The sequence below is a fragment of the Myxocyprinus asiaticus genome, chromosome 39 (genome assembly GCF_019703515.2).
Source record: "Myxocyprinus asiaticus isolate MX2 ecotype Aquarium Trade chromosome 39, UBuf_Myxa_2, whole genome shotgun sequence".
In the NCBI taxonomy this organism is placed as follows: domain Eukaryota; kingdom Metazoa; phylum Chordata; class Actinopteri; order Cypriniformes; family Catostomidae; genus Myxocyprinus; species Myxocyprinus asiaticus.
In genome coordinates this window covers 11,945,591-11,967,984 of record NC_059382.1, presented here as the reverse complement: position 1 = coordinate 11,967,984, position 22,394 = coordinate 11,945,591, and the positions used below count along the sequence as shown (strand labels likewise).

General features: G+C 37.1%; 1 protein-coding gene across 1 annotated transcript in view; it reads right to left on the bottom strand.

Annotated features, from left to right (window-relative positions):
* LOC127430229 (CUE domain-containing protein 1-like) overlaps window positions 1-13,756 on the bottom strand; it is a 55,279-nt gene extending 41,523 nt beyond the window's left edge. The window contains exon 1 of the mRNA XM_051679862.1: window positions 13,555-13,756. The gene's annotated coding sequence lies outside the window, so the exon portion shown is untranslated. The remainder of the gene's footprint in view (window positions 1-13,554) is intronic.
* Between the last annotated feature and the right edge of the window lie 8,638 nt (window positions 13,757-22,394).

Genomic DNA, 22,394 nt, shown 5'->3' with positions numbered 1-22,394 from the left:
CAGATGCTTTAATCCAAAGCTACTTACTGAACAATCAAGGTATACATTTTCTTTTCAGTACATGTGTTTCTTTTTAAAAGGAATAGTTCACCTAAAAATGAAAATTGTCTCATTATTTACTCACCCTTAGGCCTATGTCTTCGGAAGAGATCCAATCGATTTTGGTTGAGAATAGACCAAAATATAACTCCTTTTTAACTATAAATCTTGACATCAGCAGTCTCCTTGGCGATAATGATTTCAAGCTCGATCTCTACACTTCCTCGCACCATCTAGTGCTCTGTGCATGTATCAAGCTCTAGGAAGTGTAATCAAGCTTGAAATCATGATTGTGCCTATAGACCACAATGTCAAAATGTACAGTGAATGAGTTACATTTTGGTCTGTTCTCACCTAAAATTGGTTGGATTGCTTTAAAAGACATGGATTAAACCACTGGAGTTTTATGGATTACTTTTATGCTGCCTTTATGTGCTTTTTGGAGATTCAAAGTTTTGGTTAACATTCACTTGCATTGTTTGGACCTACAGAGCTGAGATATTCTTCTAAAAATCATTATTTGTATTCAGCAAAAGAAAGAAAGTCATACACATCTGGTATGGCATGAGGGTGAGTAAATGATGAGAGAATGTTCATTTTTGGGTGAACTATTCCTTTAATACAATTTCAAGAGGGAAAGCATAATATTTGTGAAGAGCATTATCATTCTTGACTCTAGGTCAGATGAATGAGCAGAAATCATTCATGCAGGCACTGAACCAAACAGCATAAGGGCTCCACAATCCCCCTCCTCCACCTGTTCTGCTGACCTGGTTCCAAAGCGGAGACAGCCTCAGCCAGAATGAGGGAACTGAGCTTTTGAAACCGGAGGAAGGAAAGAGAGGCAGAGAGCAAAAAAGCTAACTTGACTTAAACCCCATCATGTCCACTGTCCTGCTTCTGAAAGGTTTCGAGTGTTGACCCTGCTGGGTGCATCTGTTAGTTAGTGCCATAAAACCAATAATGGTAGTGATGATCTTAACAGACTTTTTATGGGCCATCTGCCACAAAGGGAACAGAAGTTTGACACTGTCCCCCTGGGAGTCAAACACACAAAATTGTTGACACATTTGCTAAGGAAATTTTCTGAAAGAACAGTGGCTCCATTAAGCCAATCTTCCACTACTCACTTTTGACCTTATGCACCAGAAAAACTAGCGCACAGCCATCGCTTGAAAATGTTGTCTTTGAACTTCAGGTCAAGCGATTGCTATATAGACCTTTATGGTGTTGATATCAAAGTGTAATCAGCTAGTGAATTGGATCTACAGGTTGTACAGTTGTCAAAAGTTATCATGAGTATTTTAAAGTGTTCAGGGGATGGCATAAAAACTGTAAGCAGAGCGAGGAAATTTTAAAACAACATTCATAAATCCACAAGATCCAACCTTCTCATTGTTGACATACACTGTAAATATTACACTATAAAATCGAATTACTAAGATTTTTCGAGGCAACCGGTTTGCATGTTTTTTCTAAGTAAACACTTATTTGGCTCAAGTAAACAATGTAATTTTTTACGTAACGTTAACTAGTTACAAGTAAGCTTAACTCATCTATGATTAAAGTATTGTTGTTTTAATTATTTAAATTGGGTTATAACATGTCTTATACCAGTGTTTCTCAACTGGTGGGTCGCAGGTCTATTCGGACTGGGTCGCGGACAGCAGGGAAAGAACAATGCCATGGTTCTCCCATTGAAGATATTTAGGCGGCCGCCCAAGTGATAGCCTATTTAGGACTGCCGAGGCAGATTTAATGATAATCTCGCAATCAGTTAAAGGCTCCTCATCTGCACTTTCGCATGAGTGTAACGGAACCAGCTCGCGATCATGATCTGCTCTGCTCTCTGGCGCGTGCATGCAACAACCGGCTTCCCTCGATATTGTGGAGTGCAGACCTCAAAACTGATGTGACCAATTTCAATTCTAGTGAGACTTTTCTAGTTTAAAGCATTATGGAGGAAGTCAAGTCGAACCTCTCAAACAGTAGGCAGCCCTGAAGGAAAAGAGCAACACTGTGCTATGTGCAATTTTTTAATTCTTTTCTCTTCATTATACATCATCACCTTTACAAAATTGTTTCACGATTTTACATGAGTAAAAGTAACTGTTATATTTTGACAAAATGTTATAGTTTCATATGAAATAATCTAATGGTAGAATCTATTAGACCTCATTTTATATCAACAGTGGCAGTTGTAGTTACATTTTCAAGATGTGATTCAGCTAGTATAATACTATAATTTGTTATTATTATTACTATTATTTAAGACTAGCTACACTGACCTAACCATGGTAATGAGGAGCCTTTCCTCCTGTGTAATATGTATGTTCTGTTTGAATAATGTTTGAAATTAGGAATCAAATGGGATAATAATGGGCATCTAAGTAAATATGCTCTTCAATTTTTAAAAGGGGGGAGAGAAAATTTCCTGTCGCTTTTGTTATCGACGTCAACAACAAAAATAATGTCACTTGATGCATGTCCTTGTACTTGAAAACCATGAACAAAACTATGCAACATGAAAGGAAATGTGACCCAGGATACATTAAATACAGGTAACGTTTTTACTATGGTGGGTCACCACTTGATTTCCAAAGTAAAATCTGGGGCCTGAAGCAAAACCAGTTGAGAACCACTGTCTTATACAGTATAAGGGAAATTATGACTAGACTCTAGGGTAACCATATGGCACACTGGACTCTACTCAGTACTTTTTAGTTCACATAAATCTGCACTTTTGTAAAGTACAATTGAGTTAAGAAGAATGGCTTAAACTTAACAGGCTCTAAGTTCACCATAGGTAACACTAATCACCCAAATGGTGACTTAAATTATCAACCAGCTACAAAAAAACAACAACAATAGTCATAATAATTAAAACTAAATCAATTTTTAAATAATTTTTTTTATTATTATTTTACTACATAAGTTCCCTTGTTTTGACCAAACAAACATAATTTATTCAAGCACAAGGGTTTATGGGTATTCCACACAGCCGCAATTTTGTACTTGGTAATTCTGAGTTAGTAGTAAACGAAGCCAATGTTTAAAGAACTTATGTATTTGAGTTATGATTACAAAATGTGACATTTCAATTAGAAATGTTTAATTAGGACAACTTAAATTTTTTATTAATGACAACTTTAAGATTTAGAGAGTAACAGTAACTTAATTAAAACTAGTAAGAATAGTAAAAACTTAAGATTGAGTAAACTATTTTTTAAATTTGAGATAACGATTAGCATTTACAGTGTAATAGTAATCTCAAATTGTACAAACAGTTTACTCAACTTAAGTGTAAGTTTTAACTATTATTACTAGTTTTAATTAAGTTACCTTTACTCTCTTAACCCTAAAGTTGTCATTAATAAAAACATTTACGTGGTCCTAATTAAACAGTACTTGAAATGTCACATTTTGGAATCACAACTCAAATATATATGTTCTTTCAAATTTGTTATTAAGTACTACTAACTCAAAATGATCAAGTACAAAATTGCAGCTGTGTGGAATACCCATAAGCCCTTTGAATAAATTATGTATGTTTATTTAAAACAAGGGAACTTATGTAGAAAAATAATAATTCTAATTTGAAAATGTATTTAGTTTTAATTCTTATGACTATCGTTGTTTTGTTGTAGCTGGTTGATAGTTGTGAAGTCACCATGAGGGTGATTAGTGTTACCTCTGGTGAGCCTAGGCCTGTCACGATAATTAAGTTATCGACTTATCGTACGATATATGGACATGACCTCGATAATTTTTGCTGACCTCGATATTGCCCATTGTGTTTACATGCATGTTTGTTTACATAAGAATGAATGTCACCAACATTTTAGCCTGTCGCATTGCTCCTCTCCTCTCGTCTGCTCTCTGTACTGGAGGCGGGGCTCAGGCAGCTCCTCAACACACACACAGAGCAAACAGCGACAGGTGAATATTACATGTTACTCGAGGCTAATAGGTGTTTTAATAGGAGTTTCTCCCCAACGACTGCATAATTCCAGCCAGAAAGTTTGGAAGAATAAGTCCAAATGGACTTGGTTTCAAAGCCGCATTCCACAGCTCCGGTGTGGGAACATTTTGGCTTTAAGCCGAATGAGCGAGGAGAGCCCATTAACGTGAATGAGCCAGTATGTTGAAAAGTGGCAATACAACTAACCCAGGGATCGACATTAACGCTTGTCCACTTGTCCGGGACAAGTACATTTTGGCAAGGGCAAGTCAAAGTGAATTTTACTTGCCCAACCGCACAAGTTGCCTGATTGAAACCTTAATAATGATAAAAATACCAGGTTTATTTGTGATTTAGCGAATGCCTGTATCACTTATTTAAAAAAAATTAAAATTAAAATAAACAACAAAGCTGTCAACTTTGCAAGTGCGTAACGTCGCCGCAATCCAGGTTTGCAGCCTTTCATATCGTGGTGCTCCTTCACAAATCATAATACAACACCTTTGACAAGAACTACAGAAATAGCAAACATGCTTTGTGTAATGCTGCAGGATGAAGAGAAATTTTTAAACAACTGTTACATCTCTCATCTCCATCTCTCTGGAGCTCTTTCTGACCTATACAGGTATTCTCTGTCATGAATATGTAATAATATACAAACAAAAATAAAATGGTAATATAAACCCTTTAATATTAATTATATTATTAACAATATACGTCAAATGAAAATATATTATATGTCTTTAAAATACATGGGTCAGTCAAAAATAATGTTCTCCATAATGAAAATGGAAAATCTACATATTAATCAAAAATAATAAAATAAAAAATAAATCTCAGAACTGTAATACTATACTACACTGCGTGCCCAATTATTAGGCAAGTGAGTATTCTGATCTTATCATTATTTCCATGCACATTTTCCAACTCCAAACCATATAAACTTGAATGCTTATTGGATTCAATAATTTTCAGGTGATATGTATTTGTGTAATGAGGGAGGGTGTGGCGAAAGTGACTAACACCTTATATCAAGGTGTGCATAATTAAGAGATTTAATTGACACTGAAAAGTCAAATATTGTAAAATGCCTTTCAGATGGATGCAACTCTTGAAATAGCTAAACTATTGAGGCGTGACCACCGGACAATCAAATGTTTTGTTGCGAATAGTCAACTGGGGTGCAAAAACGGCATGGAGAAGAAAAGGCGCAAATTAACTGCAAAAGACTTGAGAAGAATTAAACGTGAAGCTACCAGGAACCCATTATCCTCCAATGCTACCATATTCCAGAACTGCAACCTACCTGGAGTGTCCAGAAGTACAAGGTGTCAAGTGCTCATAGACATGGCCAAGGTCAAGAAGGCTGAAACACGACCACCACTGAATACAGTTGTGCTCAAAAGTTTGCATACCCTTGGAGAACTGGTAATATATGTACCATTATTAAAGAAAACATGAGTGGGCAGGCAAAACACATTTCTTTTATTTCTTATGGGATTCATATTCAACTGTAGATTATAACAGAATGGCACAATCATAAAACAAAACAAGGCAACAAAGAAAAAAATGAAATGACCCCTGTTCAAAAGTCTGCATACCCTTAGTTCAATGACAGTGTCAATGACAGTGTGCAGTCTTTTGTAATAGTTGTCTATGAGGCCCCAAATTCTTGCAGGTGATATAGCTGCCCATTCGTCTTGTGCAAAATGCCTCCAGGTCATGCAAAGTCTTTGGTCGTCTTGCATGAACCGCATGTTTGAGATCTGCCCAGAGTAGCTCGATGATATTAAAGTCAGAAGACTGAGATGGTCACTCCAGAACCTTCACTTTTTTCTGCTGTAACCACTGGAGGGTCAACTTGGCCTTGTGCTTAGGGTTACTGTCGTACTGGAAAGTCCAAGAGCGTCCCATGCGCAGCTTTCGTGCAGAAGAATGCAAATTGTCTGCCAGTATTTTCTGATAACATGCTGCATTCATCTTACCTTTAGAGCGCACACCCCCCCCAAAATATCAGTGAGCCACCACCATGCTTCACAGTGGGGATGGTATTCTTTTCACCATAGGCCTCGTTGATCCCTCTCCAAACATAGCGCTTATTGTTGTGACCATAAAGCTCTATTTTGGTCTCGTCACCAAAATACAGTGTGCCACAAGCTGTGATGCGTGTTAAGGTGTTGTCGGGCATATTGTAACCGGGCTTTTTTGTCGCATTGGCACAGTAAAGGCTTCTTTCTGGCAACTCGACCATGCAGCTCATTTTTGTTCAAGTATCATCGTATTGTGCTCCTTGAAACAACCACACTGTCTTTTTCCAGAGCAGCCTGTTTTTCTCCTGAGGTTACCTGTGGGTTTTTCTTTGTATGCCAAACAATTCTTCTGGCAGTTGTGGCTGAAATCGTTCTTGGTCTACCTGACCATGGCTTGGTATCAAGAGATCCCCAAATTTTCCATTGCTTAATAAGTGATTGAACAGTACTGACTGGCATTTTCAAGGCTTTGGGTATCTTTTTTTATCCTTTTCCATCTTTATAAAGTTCCATTACCTTGTTATGCAGGTCTTTTGACAGTTGTTTTCTGCTCCCCATGGCTCAGTATCTAGCCTGCTCAGTGCATCCACGTGAGAGCTAACAAACTCATTGACTATTTATACACAGACACTAATTGCAATTTTAAAAGCCACAGGTGTGGGAAATTAACCTTTAATTGCCATTTAAACCTGTGTGTGTCACCTTGTGTGTCTGTAACAATGCCAAACATTCAAGGGTATGTAAACTTTTGATCAGGGCCATTTGGGTGATTTCTGTTGTCATTATGATTTAAAAAGGAGCCAAACAACTATGTGATGATAAATGGCTTCATATGATCACTATCCTTAAATAAAATACTTTTTTTGCATGATCAGTCATATTTCCAAAATCAATGCCAAAATTTCACAATTTCTCCCAGGGTATGCGAATTTTTGAGCACAATTGTATATTCACAAGTTGAAGCATCAAGATTGGACAAAGAAATACATGAAGACAGATTTTTCAAAGGTTTTATGGACAGATAAAATGAGAGTGACTCTTGATAGACCAGATGGATGGGCCTGTGGCTGGATCACTAATGGACACAGAGCACCACTTCGAGTCAGGTGCCAGCAAGGTGGAGGAGGGGTACTGGTATGGGCTGCTATCATTAAGGTTAAGGTAGTTGGACCTTTTCGAGTTGAAGATGGACTGAAACTCAACTCTCAAACCTACTGCCAGTTTCTGGAAAGTACTTTCTTCAAGCAGTGGTACAGGAAGAAGTCCTCAGAATTCGAGAAGGCCATGATCTTTATGCAGGACAATGCTCCATCACATGTATCCAAGTACTCCACTGCTTGGCTAGCCAGCAAGGGCCTCAAAGATGCCCAAATAATGACTTGGCCCCCTTCCTCACATGACTTAATCCTACTGAGAACTTCTGGGCCCTTCTCAAATGTGAGATTTACAGTGAGGGAAGACAATACACCTCTTTGAACAGCATTTGGTAGGCTGTGGTTGCTGCTTCAGCGAAAGTTAATCATGAACAGATCAAGAAACTGACAGACTCCATGGATGGAAGGCTCATGGCAGTTATTGAAAAGAAGGGTGGCTATATTGGTCACTGAATGTTTTTGAAAGGCCAAAAATATTATTTAATTGTCATTCTGTGTTACTTATTTGTTGCATCTACTCTAAAAATTGAGAATAAACAATTGAGTTGGGAGAAATTATTTTTGTAATTTAGTTGCCTAATAGTTGTGCACACTAATAGTTGCCTAATATTTGTGCACTCTTATATATTACCCTGAGACAAAACTCACTTTTTCTTTGTTAAACATTCAGGTTTGAGGTTCAATAACATTTTGGATTGACTGAGAGCATTGTGTTTGTTCAACAATCAAATTAATCCTGAGGAATACAATTTGCCTAATAATTGGGCAATTAATAATTAAGTTATTAAATAATTAATAATTTGCCTGATATTTATATATGTTTCATGTGGTTTTGAACATACCAAACATACTGAATACATCCACATCTTTTATTTAATAACTAAAATGTTAGGTCGTACAACCATCAAGTAAAAAGAAGCATCATATTTTCCTTACACCTGATTACATTTCTTTATATATATACAGTACTGTGCAAACGTCTTAGGCACATAAGATGTTTCACAAAAGCATTTGTCTGTTATTTACATCTTCAGCTTTATTGTGCCAATAGGAAATATAAATGTTAAGACTCCCAAACATTACTTTTGCAAATAGAAAAGATTTGAATAGAAGAACAGGGAGCCCTGCAACAGATGTCATGGCACCAAAAAGCCCTCCACTGAACATTGTGTCAGTCTGAGATTACAAAAACAGACAGAAGCAATTGAGACAGCCTAACTAGATAGAAGAACTGTGGCGAATTCTCCAAGAAGCTTGGAACATCCTATCTGCCAACAACCAAGAAAAGGTGTCCAGGTGTACCTAGGAGAATTGGGGCTGTTTTAAAGGCAAAGGTGGTCACACCGAATATTGATTTAGCTTTTTTATGTTTACTGGACTTTGTATTAAGTGATAAATGAAAACTATTTATGTCATTACATTTGAAGACATCCTCACTATGCAACATTTTTCACAAGTGCCTAAAATTTTTGCACAGTACTGTTTATTATTATTTAAATATAAAAAATATATTTGTTGAGGTAAAAGTAATTTTAACAAATATTTTATGTCATGAATTTTATAATTTTTTTGGTGGGTTGTTCCATCTGACATTTGATATCCTGCTGGGACATGCCAAATGTCTCTGTTTTTTCAGGGATGTAAGGCATTTTTCTAGAGGACATGTTAAGTGTAAAGGTGTGGGGTTGTTAAATAATTTTTATATGTTAATAAATCTTCAATCTTGATAAAAGTCCACAGTTATGTTATATGTCAACCCACATACAGTATTAAATAAACAGGGTACTTTCTCAGGATTCACTAGAATTTGAATGCATTTTGTTAACATTAAACAGCCATTTTTACTGCTAATTTTAGAAAACACAACAGCAAAAAAAATAAAATAAATAAATAAATAAAATAAAAAGAAATAAAGGCATTTTTCTTTCCGGACAAGTAAAATTTTACTCGGACAAGTGAATGACCAATTTACTTGTCCGAAGGACAAGCACATCAAAATGCTTAAAGAGGCCCTATTATGCTTTTGGGGACTTTACCTTTCCTTTAGTGTGTAATATAGCTATTTGTGCATGCAAAGTTACAAAGCCCACACAAAAGGGAGTTATTCTCTCCCACAGACAACACTGCTCAAGAACTACACAAAACGGCTGGTTTGTAGTCCAGCCATTTCTTACGTAAAGTATCTACTTCACTATGTAACACATTTGCATAATGCCCACCTAAGAGCTACTTTGGCCCGCCCTCAAACAAACATAGTTATTGCCAAGGCCAGGGTGAGTTGGGTTAGTGTTGTCGCCATGTCGAGAAGATGCCGTTTTCTTCACTGCGAAAGCAAAACCTCTTTGTTTGGACTTCCAAAGGCAGAAGAATTGAAGTATCAGTGGTTAAAATGTATTTTTACCACTATTCCTCAGCAGTACAACCACAACCAATGACGGATTTTCAAGATGGTAACTCCTGAAAGATGGTGCAGTTCCCACTTTGTTGGGACAATCTGGCGCTTCAGGATCACAACATGTAAGTAGGCTTGATTATTTGTGGATTTATCTGCTACCAAGAGTTCAGAGTTTTGTGTTGTAGCTACGGTGCACACCCAGTGCACAGCTGTAAGCCTCTGCTAACCTGCTAGCTGATGTTATTGTTATTTTTACAAACGGTCATTTTACATCTGCAATCCACGGTAGTGCTCGGCTAACTTGCTATTTAATGTTATTGTTTTGGTAAGGGTTTACTATTCAGCTGTAGGCTGGCTTTTACCTAAAACTGTATAACAAAATGGTCGATCTCAAGAGTCTTATATAATTACAAGCTGTAATGTTAAGGCTGCTATCCACGGGAGCTGAAACTCGGTTATGGTAAGGGCCGTTACATTTCCGACACACGCTCTACGCGGTTGACCAATCACAACAGACCAGGCCAGCTGACCAATCAGAGCAGACTGGGCTTTTCGGAAAGGGGGGCTTTAAAGAGACAGGAGGTAAATCAGAGCATTTCGGCCAGAGTATAAAGAGCGGGGAAAAGAAATGTACGGTGTGAGAAAAATAATGTGTTTTTTTAACATTAAAGCATGTAAACCTATTCTAGAAGACACCCAAAATAAAATTATGAACCTGTAAATAAGCACAATATGGGCTCTTTAATGTCAAGCCCTAGCTCATCTAAAACATAACCATTCCATCCAGTTTTCTGAGCTTGGAACAAAAAATGCAGTTGGAGATGGAGGGGCCTTCCCGACTATTTATTTTCTGACATTCCGATTCCAATGTCTGAATATTCTTAAGAATTAAAAGTTAATTGCGCTTTGAAATGGTGTACTTGCATTATTATGTTTATTATATTATCATTATCTCAGTGGCATAAAATGGTCTTAAAATGACAATAATATCATGTATCGCAATTATTTCTGGGACAATATATCGTCCAACAAAACTAGTTATCGTGACAGGCCTATTGGAGCCTGTTAAGTTTAAGTCATTCTTCTTTACTCAACTGAACTTTACAAAAGTGCAGATTTATGTGCACTAAGAAGTACTGAGTATATCCAATGTGCCAAACGGCTAACCAAGAGTCCAGTCGTAATTTAATGCTAGAAGTGATAACTCCATTTAATTATTTACAATTACAATATTTACAATGATACTTTAATCACACGAGTTAAGTTTACTAACTAGTTAACATTACTTACAAAATTAGTTCAGTTTCTTTGAGCCAAATAAGTACATTTACTTAGAAAAAGCATACAAACTGATTGCCTTGAGATCAAATGAAACTTCAAGAGACATCACAAAGTCATAAAAAAATCTCCGTAATACACCTCTAGCCATCTCATGTCATTCAACCATCGTGTTATATTTAATTAGAGTAGATTTTTTGAGTGTTTAACCGGAACAGGGGAAGGATGCCACTACACGCACACACTTACATAAACACAAATACACACGTGAAAATGTACGTTTTATTTTATATTCATTTTACAACAATTTAATTGTCATGAACTTGCATGTGAAATAAAGTTTACAATTTCATGTCAAATACACATTTTAACACAAATTATAAACAAGTTGGAAACTAAAAATAAAGCAGAATTATGCGTATAACAATTAGACGTTTGTATCATGAAAAAGTGCAGTGTGTCATAGTTGTCGAAATGTGATCTGCCAGGTCCAATTTACCTCTGTGGGTGTCGGAAAAACGAACATTTACAATGACCGCAAAACACCTCACGAGCAAAGGGGTGGTGTAGACTCACACCATCATCTCTTGGTGAGAAATACTTTCTGTGCTCCCACATGTAATCCATTTTGATCGACTCTTCTCAGTAGCTTCAATTCAAACTGGAAGGTAGGAGACACAGCACGGAAGCACAAAGTGCTGAAAAGGGGAGGGGCTGAATAAGGTCAATAACCAGGGTTCTCAACCAGGGGTCCATGGACAGACAAATGATATTCTTTAAATATTTAAAAAAAATTCTATATGTTACAAAATGTATTTCTTTTTATATGTAAAAGTTATTAAAGGAATATTCCAGCTCAAGTTCAGCTCAATCTACAGCACTTGTGGCATAATGTTGATTACCACAAAAATAAATTAAAATTTAAAATAAAATGTACTCGTCACTATTTTTCTAAAAAAAAAAAAAAAAAGAGTTTACTGTGAGGCACTTAAAATGGAAGTAAACAGGGCAAAAATGTGAAGGGTTTTAAGGCAGAAATGTGAAGCTAATAATTTTATAAAAGCACATGTATTAATTATTGTTAAAACTCATGTATTATTTGAGCTGTGAAGTTGTTTAAATTGTTGTTTTACGGGGTTTTTTTTGGGGGGGGGGGTTACAGCATTATGTTGTCATGACATCAAAGTTGGAAAATTGGATATAACCTTACACAGAAAAGGCTACCAAGCGATTTTATCACACTAAAATCATGTTAAAACATATATAGTTTACGTCTTGTGGTTATACTTTTGAAACTGAGTATTTTAAAATTTACAGATTAGGCCCCATTCACTTCCATTGTAAGTGCCTCACTGTAACCTCGATTTTTTTATTTTTTTATTTTATTTTTTGAGAAAAGGAGGGACAAGCCAAAACTTTTTTTTTTTTTTTTTTTTTTGTGGTAATCAACATTATGCCACAAATTTGACGATTAAGCTTAACTTGTATTAAACCAATAATATTCCTTTAATGGCAGTTATTATAAAGTGTTACAGTGAAAATGTAGCTTTTTAATATATTGGGGGTCACTGGTGATCCCCAGGTCTGAAAAGGTTGATAACCCCTAACCACATCCTCCACATTTTAGCAATAAATGCGTATTTTAGCAAATAATTAGTTAATATGCGTTATTAATAAAAGTTAATATTCGTTATTAATACAAATTTTATATCCTTTCTTATATGCTAAAATGAGAACTTTACTGACCCATGACTTATTAAAAAAAATACACCATTTATATGTTAAAAATATATTTATTTGAATTTTTTCGATTATTTGTCTTCTTTATCTTATTTATGTATACATTTTGAATGGTTTATACATATTTTATTTTATTGTATTTTTTTTTCATTTGTCCCTTATTTTAAAACTTAAAAAGTGGCAACGCAAAACTTCGTGAATGTTCTACATAGAAAGCATTTTGGGCATCATAAGTGCATTCGAACGTATGAATCGAATGTTCCAAATTATCTAATATATATATATGTATATATATATATATATATAATCGAATTTTTGGGCTTCATATGTTCGTGCGAACATTCAAATATATATATATCAACATATGAAGCCCAAAAATTCGATTCGAACGTTCGATTGCTTAAAAGAGCCCCCAAATTCGATTCGAGCGTCCCAACGCACGAATGAATCCCAAAAATTATATTCGAACGTGCAAGTGAAGCCCAAAAACGCGATTCGAACGTTCGAACGCGAAAATGAATCCAAAAATTCGATTCGAGCGCGTCTACGCCGATCTAGGTAGGCAGCTCACTAGCTTTTGAAACATAGTCGGAGTCTAAATCAGATGCAGTGCGAAGGACTGCGCTTCTCAGATAGTGAGTGTTCATTCCACTATCTTGAATGTGGAGTTAGTTCACTGTTATTTCGACACGTTTACAAAACTGCTCTTCAAATAGAACACCACTTAAAACTGAAGTGTAAATAAGACAGGAGGCCGCTGTAGTTCACAACACACTCCACAACAGAAACCAAAGAGAAACCCTACTCTAAAAAAACACATGTAACCAAACACAAAACACCAATCTAGCGATTTTTCCATCTTACTAACTAAATAATTGTTTTATAATCCGTATATAACCTGAAATTCGTAGAGTTACATGTTAAATCAAGATAACACACACAAAAAAAGCTACTTACTCTGAATAGGCGACCCAAGCGCACGTTCCCAATCCGTCTCGTTTTCCTCCTTTTATCCAAAATAATCACTATTTACTCACTGCTATGGACTGTAGTATATAATATGCATAATCTCAATCGACACCGGTTCAGACACGGTCGGTGTGTTCATGCCCCAACGCCTGAAATCCCAGAGAAAGGGAACTAGCAGTGTTGTTGTGTATGGGGATGAATCAAAGAGATGGGGGGAAAAAAATCTGTCACAGCCAGAATGTGTGAGGGAACAAAGAGCCACACAGCCGCCTAGCGGACAGAGAGCGGAATTACATATATTGCTAGCCATTTTCCACATTTAATCACTGATAACAGTGTTACATTAATGTTTTATGTAAAAATGTATGCCCCCCCCCCAAAAAAAGCATTACATTATAAATAGTAAGAATCTAAGTATTGTTTATAAGTATGTAATAGCAGTAAGTAGCATATATATATACACACTATATTGCCAAAAGTATTCGCTCACCCATCCAAATAATTGAATTCAGGTGTTCCAATCACTTCCATGGCCACAGGTGTATAAAATGAAGCACATAGGCATGCAGACTGCTTCTACAAACATTTGTGAAAGAATGGGCCGCTCTCAGGAGCTCAGTGAATTCCAGCGTGGTACTGTGATAGGATGCCACCTGTGCAACAAGTCCAGTCGTGAAATTTCCTCGCTACTAAATATTCCACAGTCAACTGTCAGTGGTATTATAACAAAGTGGAAGCGATTGGGAATGACAGCAACTCAGCCACGAAGTGGTAGGTCACGTAAAATGACAGAACGGGGTCAGCGGATGCTGAGGCGCATAGTGCGCAGAGGTCGCCAACTTTCTGCAGAGTCAATCGTTACAGACCTCCAAAGTTCATGTGGCCTTCAGATTAGCTCAAGAACAGTGCGTAGAGAGCTTCATGGAATGGGTTTCCACGGCCGAGCAGCTGCATCCAAGCCATACATCACCAAGTGCAATGCAAAGCGTCGGATGCAGTGGTGTAAAGCACGCCGCCACTGGACTCTAGAGCAGTGGAGACGCGTTCTCTGGAGTGATGAATCACGCTTCTCCATCTGGCAATCTGGTGGACGAGTCTGGGTTTGGCAGTTGCCAGGAGAACGGTACTTGTCTGACTGCATTGTGCCAACTGTGAAGTTTGGTGGAGTGGGGATTATGGTGTGAGGTTGTTTTTCAGGAGCTGGGCTTGGCCCCTTAGTTCCAGTGAAAGGAGCTCTGAATGCTTCAGCATACCAAGAGATTTTGGACAATTCCATGCTCCCAACTTTGTGGGAACAGTTTGGGGATGGCCCCTTCCTGTTCCAACATGACTGCACAACAGTGCACAAAGCAAGGTCCATAAAGACATGGATGAGCGAGTTTGGTGTGGAAGAACTTGACTGGCCTGCACAGAGTCCTGACCTCAACCCGATAGAGCACCTTTGGGATGAATTAGAGCGAAGACTGCGAGCCAGGCCTTCTCGTCCAACATCAGTGTCTGACCTCACAAATGTGCTTCTGGAAGAATGGTCAAAAATTCCCATAAACACACTCCTAAACCTTGTGGAAAGCCTTCCCAGAAGAGTTGAAGCTGTTATAGCTGCAAAGGGTGGGCCAACGTCATATTAAACCCTATGGATTAAGAATGGGATGTCACTTAAGTTCATAAGCGTCTAAAGGCAGATGAGCGAATACTTTTGGCAATATAGTGTATGTATGTACAGTGCATCCGGAAAGTATTCACAGCGCTTCACTTTTTCCACATTTTGTTATGTTAAAGCCTTATTCCAAAATGGATTATATTCATTATTTTCCTCAAAATTCTACAAACAATACCCCATAATGACAACGTGAAAGTAGTTTGTTTGAAATATTTGCAAATTTATAAAAAAATAAATAAATAAATAAAACCACACATGTACATAAGTATTCACAGCCTTTGCTCAATACTTTGTTGAAGCACCTTTGGCACCAATTACAGCCTCAAGTCTTTTTGAGTATGATGCTACAAGCTTGGCACACCTATTTTTGGGCAGTTTCTCCCATTCTTCTTTGCAGGACCTCTCAAGCTCCATCAGGTTGGATGGGGAGAGTCGGTGCACAGCCATTTTCAGATCTCTCCAGAGATGTTCAATCGGGTTCAAGTCTGGGCTCTGGCTGGGCCACTCAAGGACATTCACAGAGTTGTCCCGGAGCCACTCCTTTGCTATCTTCGCTGTGTGCTTAGGGTCGTTGTCCTGTTGGAAGATGAACTGTCGCCCCAGTCTGAGGTCCAGAGCGCTCTGGAGCAAGTTTTCATCAAGGATATCTCTGTACATTGCTGCATTCATCTTTCCCTCGATCCTGACTAGTCTCCCAGTTCCTGCTGCTGAAAAACATCCCCACAGCATGATGCTGCCACCACCATGCTTCACTGTAGGGATGGTATTGGCCAGGTGATGAGCGGTGCCTGGTTTCCTCCAGACATGACGCTTGCCATTCAGGCCAAAGAGTTCAATCTTTGTTTCTCATGGTCTGAGAGTCCCATGTGCTCTGACATGCACTGTTAACTGTGGGACCTTATATAGACAGGTGTGTGCCTTTCCAAATCATGTCCAATCAACTGAATTTACCACAGGTGGACTCCAATCAAGTTGTAGAAACATCTCAGGGATGATCAGTGGAAACAGGATGCACCTGAGCTCAATTTTGAGTGTCATGGCAAAGGCTGTGAATACTTATGTACATGTGATTTTTTTTTTTTCATTTTTTATTTTTAATAAATTTGCAAAGATTTCAAACAAACTTCTTTCACGTTGTCATTATGGGGTATTGTTTGTAGAATTTTGAGGAAAATAATGAATTTAATCCATTTTGGAATAAGGCTGTAACATAACAAAATGTGGAAAAAGTGAAGCGCTGTGAATACTTTCCGGATGCACTGTATATATATATATGTACACTACCGTTCAAAAGTTTAGGGACACTTACTCATTCTTTATTAATTTAAAAAAACATTTTTTTTTCACATTTTAGAATAATAGTGAAGTCATCACAACTATGGAATAATAGAAATGGAAATATGGGAATTATGTTGTGACTAAAAAAATCCAAAATAAATCAAAACTGTGTTATATTTTAGCATCTTCAAAGTAGTCACCCTTTGCCTAGAAATTGCAGAAATGTACTCTTGGCATTTTCTCAACCAACTTCTTGAGGTATCACACTGGGATGCTTTTTAAATACAGGTGCATCTCAATAAATTAGAATGTCGTGGAAAAGTTCATTTATTTCAGTAATTCAACTCAAATTGTGAAACTCGTGTATTAAATAAATTCAATGCACACAGACTGAAGTAGTTTAAGTCTTTGGTTCTTTTAATTGTGATGATTTTGGCTCACATTTAACAAAAACCCACCAATTCACTATCTCAAAAAATTAGAATACATCATAAGACCAATAAAAAAATCATTTTTAGTGAATTGTTGGCCTTCTGGAAAGTATGTTCATTTACTGTATATGTACTCAATACTTGGTAGGGGCTCCTTTTGCTTTAATTACTGCCTCAATTTGGTGTGGCATGGAGGTGATCAGTTTGTGGCACTGCTGAGGTGGTATGGAAGCCCAGGTTTCTTTGACAGTGGCCTTCAGCTCATCTGCATTTTTTGGTCTCTTGTTTCTCATTTTCCTCTTGACAATACCCCATAGATTCTCTATGGGGTTCAGGTCTGGTGAGTTTGCTGGCCAGTCAAGCACACCAACACCATGGTCATTTAACCAACTTTTGGTGCTTTTGGCAGTGTGGGCCAAATCCAAATGGTGGTTAAATTTGTGGTGCCAAATCCTGCTGGAAAATGAAATCAGCATCTTTAAAAAGCTGGTCAGCAGAAGGAAGCCTGAAGTGCTCCAAAATTTCTTGGTAAACGGGTGCAGTGACTTTGGTTTTCAAAAAACACAATGAACCAACACCAGCAGATGACATTGCACCCCAAATCATCACAGACTGTGGAAACTTAACACTGGACTTCAAGCAACTTGGGCTATGAGCTTCTCCACCCTTCCTCCAGACTCTAGGACCTTGGTTTCTAAATGAAATACAAAACTTGCTCTCATCTGAAAAGAGGACTTTGGAACACTGGGCAACAGTCCAGTTCCTGTTCTCCTTAGCCCAGGTAAGATGCCTCTGACGTTGTCTGTGGTTCAGGAGTGGCTTAACAAGAGGAATACGACAACTGTAGCCAAATTCCTTGACATGTCTTTGTGTGGTGGCTTGACCCCAGCCTCAGTCCATTCCTTGTGAAGTTCACCCAAATTCTTGAATCGATTTTGCTTGACAATCATAAGGCTGCGGCTCTCTCGGTTGGTTGTGCATCTTTTTCTTCCACACTTTTTCCTTCCACTCAACTTTCTGTTAACATGCTTGGATACAGCACTCTGTGAACAGCCAGCTTCTTTGGCAATGAATGTTTGTGGCTTACCCTCCCTGTGAAGGGTGTCAATGATTGTCTTCTGGACAACTGTCAGATCAACAGTCTTCCCCATGATTGTGTAGCCTAGTGAACCAAACTGAGAGACCATTTTGAAGGCTCAGGAAACCTTTGTAGGTGTTTTGAGTTGATTAGCTGATTGGCATGTCACCATATTCTAATTTTCTGAGATAGTGAATTGGTGGGTTTTTGTTAAATGTGAGCCAAAATCATCACAATTAAAAGAACCAAAGACTTAAACTACTTCAGTCTGTGTGCATTGAATTTATTTAATACACGAGTTTCACAGTTTGAGTTAAATTACTGAAATAAATGAACTTTTCCATGACATTCTAATTTATTGAGATGCACCTGTAGTATTGAAGGAGTTCCCATCTATGTTGGGCACTTAGTGGCTGCTTTTCTTAATTATTCAGTCCAAGTCATCGATTTCAAAAAAAAAATTATTTTTTTTAAATAACATTTTTGTTTTGTAATTAAATAAATTTATATGTTAGCACAATTATATTTTTGTCTATAAAAAACTAATTTCAAACATTTAAGCATACGCCTTCAGATCAAAAGATTTTTAAGATCGTGAGAAACATTTCAGTCGTGTTTCAAAACTTTTGAACAGTAGTGTATATACAGTATATACACTATATTGCCAAAAGTATTCGCTCATCTGCCTTTAGACACATATGAACTTAAGTGACATCCCATTCTTAATCCATAGGGTTTCATATGACGTCGGCCCACCCTTTGCAGCTATAACAGCTTCAACTCTTCTGGGAAGGCTTTCCACAAGGTTTAGGAGTGTGTTTATGGGAATTTTTGACCATTCTTCCAGAAGCGCATTTGTGAGGTCAGACACTGATGTTGGACGAGAAGGCCTGGCTCGCAGTCTTCGCTCTAATTCATCCCAAAGGTGCTCTGTCGGGTTGAGGTCAGGACTCTGTGCAGGCCAGTCAAGTTCTTCCACACCAAACTCGCTCATCCATGTCTTTATGGACCTTGCTTTGTGCACTGGTGCGCAGTCATGTTGGAACAGGAAGGGGCCATCCCCAAACTGTTCCCACAAAGTTGGGAGCATGGAATTGTCCAAAATCTCTTGGTATGCTGAAGCATTCAGAGTTCCTTTCACTGGAACTAAGGGCCAAGCCCAGCTCCTGAAAAACAACCCCACACCATAATCCCCCTCCACCAAACTTCACAGTTGGCACAATGCAGTCAGACAAGTACCGTTCTCCTGGCAACCGCCAAACCCAGACTCGTCCATCAGATTGCCAGATGGAGAAGCGTGATTAGTCACTCCAGAGAACGTGTCTCCACTGCTCTAGAGTCCAGTGGCGGCGTGCTTTACACCACTGCATCCGACGCTTTGCATTGCACTTGGTGATGTATGGCTTGGATGCAGCTGCTCAGCCATGGAAACCCATTCCATGAAGCTCTCTACGCACTGTTCTTGAGCTAATCTGAAGGCCACATGAACTTTGGAGGTCTGTAGCAATTGACTCTGCAGAAAGTTGGCGACCTCTGCGCACTATGCGCTCTGTCATTTTACATGGCCTACCACTTCGTGGTTGAGTTGCTGTCATTCCCATTCGCTTCCACTTTGTTATAATACCACTGACAGTTGACTGTGGAATATTTAGTAGTGAGGAAATTTCACGACTGGACTTGTTGCACAGGTGGCATCCTATCACAGTACCACGCTGGAATTCACTGAGCTCCTGAGAGTGGCCCATTCTTTCACAAATGTTTGTAGAAGCAGTCTGCATGCCTAGGTGCTTCATTTTATACACCTGTGGCCATGGAAGTGATTGGAACACCTGAATTCAATTATTTGGATGGGTGAGCGAATACTTTTGGCAATATAGTATATATATATATATATATATATATATATATACACACAGTAACGGAATACATGTAATGTAATTATGTATTTAAAATACAAAATATAAGTAACTGTATTCCACTACAGTTACTATTTAAATAATTGGTAATTAGAATATAGTTACTTTCAAAAAGTATTTTGATTACTGAAGAGATTATTTAGCATTTTATTGTCATTTGTTTCATTTAATATTTAGTCCTTTCAGATGGAAAACATTTATACATATAAATGATGTGATCCAAAGTGCATTTGAACAGCGGTGAAACACTTTCTTATGATGTGTTGCATTCATACGAGCAGACAGAGAAGAAAGTTTGAAGTAAGTTTGGAGCAGAAAAAATAGAAATAAACCCTGTGTAAATTGTCAGCTTTACACTAAGCTAAAATGCTATTTCTAGCCATTTTACATGCACGTTACCAGGCACGATCATATTTTTTTATCAAGAAAATTCACGTTAGATCATAAATTCTTTTTTTCTAGTAAGACCTTTGACATTAGGGCAAAAATCATATTCTTGATAATAATTTTTGTATTGTTTTCCAGTAAAAATATCTAAAAATCCTTAAAAAAAAGATCAATTTGATTTATCTTGTTTTAGAAACAACACTGTATAAGATATTTAGGTTTTTCAGAGAATGTATTTTAAACGTGTATTTTGTCTTACTGTACTGGCAGTTTTTATAGTCAAAACAAGTGAAAAAAATCTACCAGTGCTGAAGAAGTAATCCAGTGTTTAGAATACGTTATTTTCTATAAATATATATTGTGTATTGTTTTTAAGTGTTGTACACAACTTGTCTTTTCAACAACACAAGATAAAGGATGACAGTCAAATGCATTTACCAAGCATTCAAATACAGATTCAGGCCTGTTGTAATCCTAACACTGTTCTATCCCTAACAGTATGAGATAATGACCTCTAGTATAATTTACGTTATATGCTAATTTTAAAAATGGCAACTAGAGGTAGACCGATATATCGGTTTTACTGATTAATCAGTGCCAATAGTTGCTTTTTGAAACTATCGGTTATCGGCAAAAATCTATGCTGATAGTTTTTTTATTTTATTTTTTATTAACTGTTTGCATGTAACAATGCATAACATGTACGAGGGACATAAAGTGATGGCACAATGGAAAATATAAAATAAAGGGGAGAAAAACCTTATCCCAATATTGCATCTCTATTTATAATAGACTTCATAATCTTATTTCATATCTGGGATGTTTTAAAGGTTTTTTTTTTTTTTTTTTAAGTCTGTGCTGATAGTTGCAGATCGTTTTTTTCATCATTTCAGAATAAGATTTCCTGGTTTGTTTTTGGGCTTGTTTATACTTAAAAATCCAATGTTATGCACCAGATCTTAATTTTTTTCTGGTTATTATTGGGATTTTGTTTGAACAATATACTGCATCTGGGATTAGTCTGTGCCCATCATAGAATGGAAAGTATAAGTAAAATGTTTGACATTCTGTAATTCTGTTTTTAAAAACTATCAGCCGATTAATCAGTTATCGGCCTTTCCCACCACCTTAGTTATCGGTATCTGCAAAATCCACAACATCTGAGTGCAATATTGCATATAAGAGTAACTGGGGAAAAAATCCTTTATAAGGGTAAATCTATCAGGTTTCACAATTTAAGATAAACTAGAACCTCTTGCTAACCTAGTTTAAACACCACAATCATGATTGCTCACAACAAGATTAGCAAACAAAATATGACAGCCTAATTTTTGTCATTATGTACGAGTATGAGTTTAATTTTGATGGATGGATGCATTCAAATACTTTTGACGTTGCTTTCACTTCTCAACTGCTATTAATTTTCATCAATGTATGTAACGAAATATAAAAACTTATTCTAATTAAATATTTTCAGCAAGGCACTTAATTTGGATCCAAACAGTGAATGAGACAGAGAATGTCTGTTACCTTAATCATTACCACTGAAACTAAACATTTTATTCAGGGTCTAGGTTGGGTCATACTTCACAGGCAATGGATATTTCTGGGCACATTACTATGTTTACACTAAGATTGCACTATTACGTCAATTTACAATTTACAAGGAATTTTGCCAGAGAAGCTACATCAAATCACAAGATATCACAGGATATCAAAATGAGCCAAATCCAAACTTAACAGTTTACTTTTATTAAGACAACCCAAATAAAAAGGCACATAAAACATTGCGCAATGTGTTTACATAATTATTTTTGACATACATTAAAAAAGTAAGAATATTTTACTAACCAAAAAAAAAAAAAAAAAAACCTCTTCATATATACAAAATTACCAATGATAATGTTCTAATACAAAAAGTCTTATAAAAGATTATTTTACTTGTTTTCCTTGCATGTCTCTATCATAACTACCACATTCTCTGAGCTAAATGGTTTTGTACAAAGATAGACATTCATTGGCCTTCACATAGGTTTGCCAATTCATCAGGACACAAAAGAAAGGACTGGACAAACTTT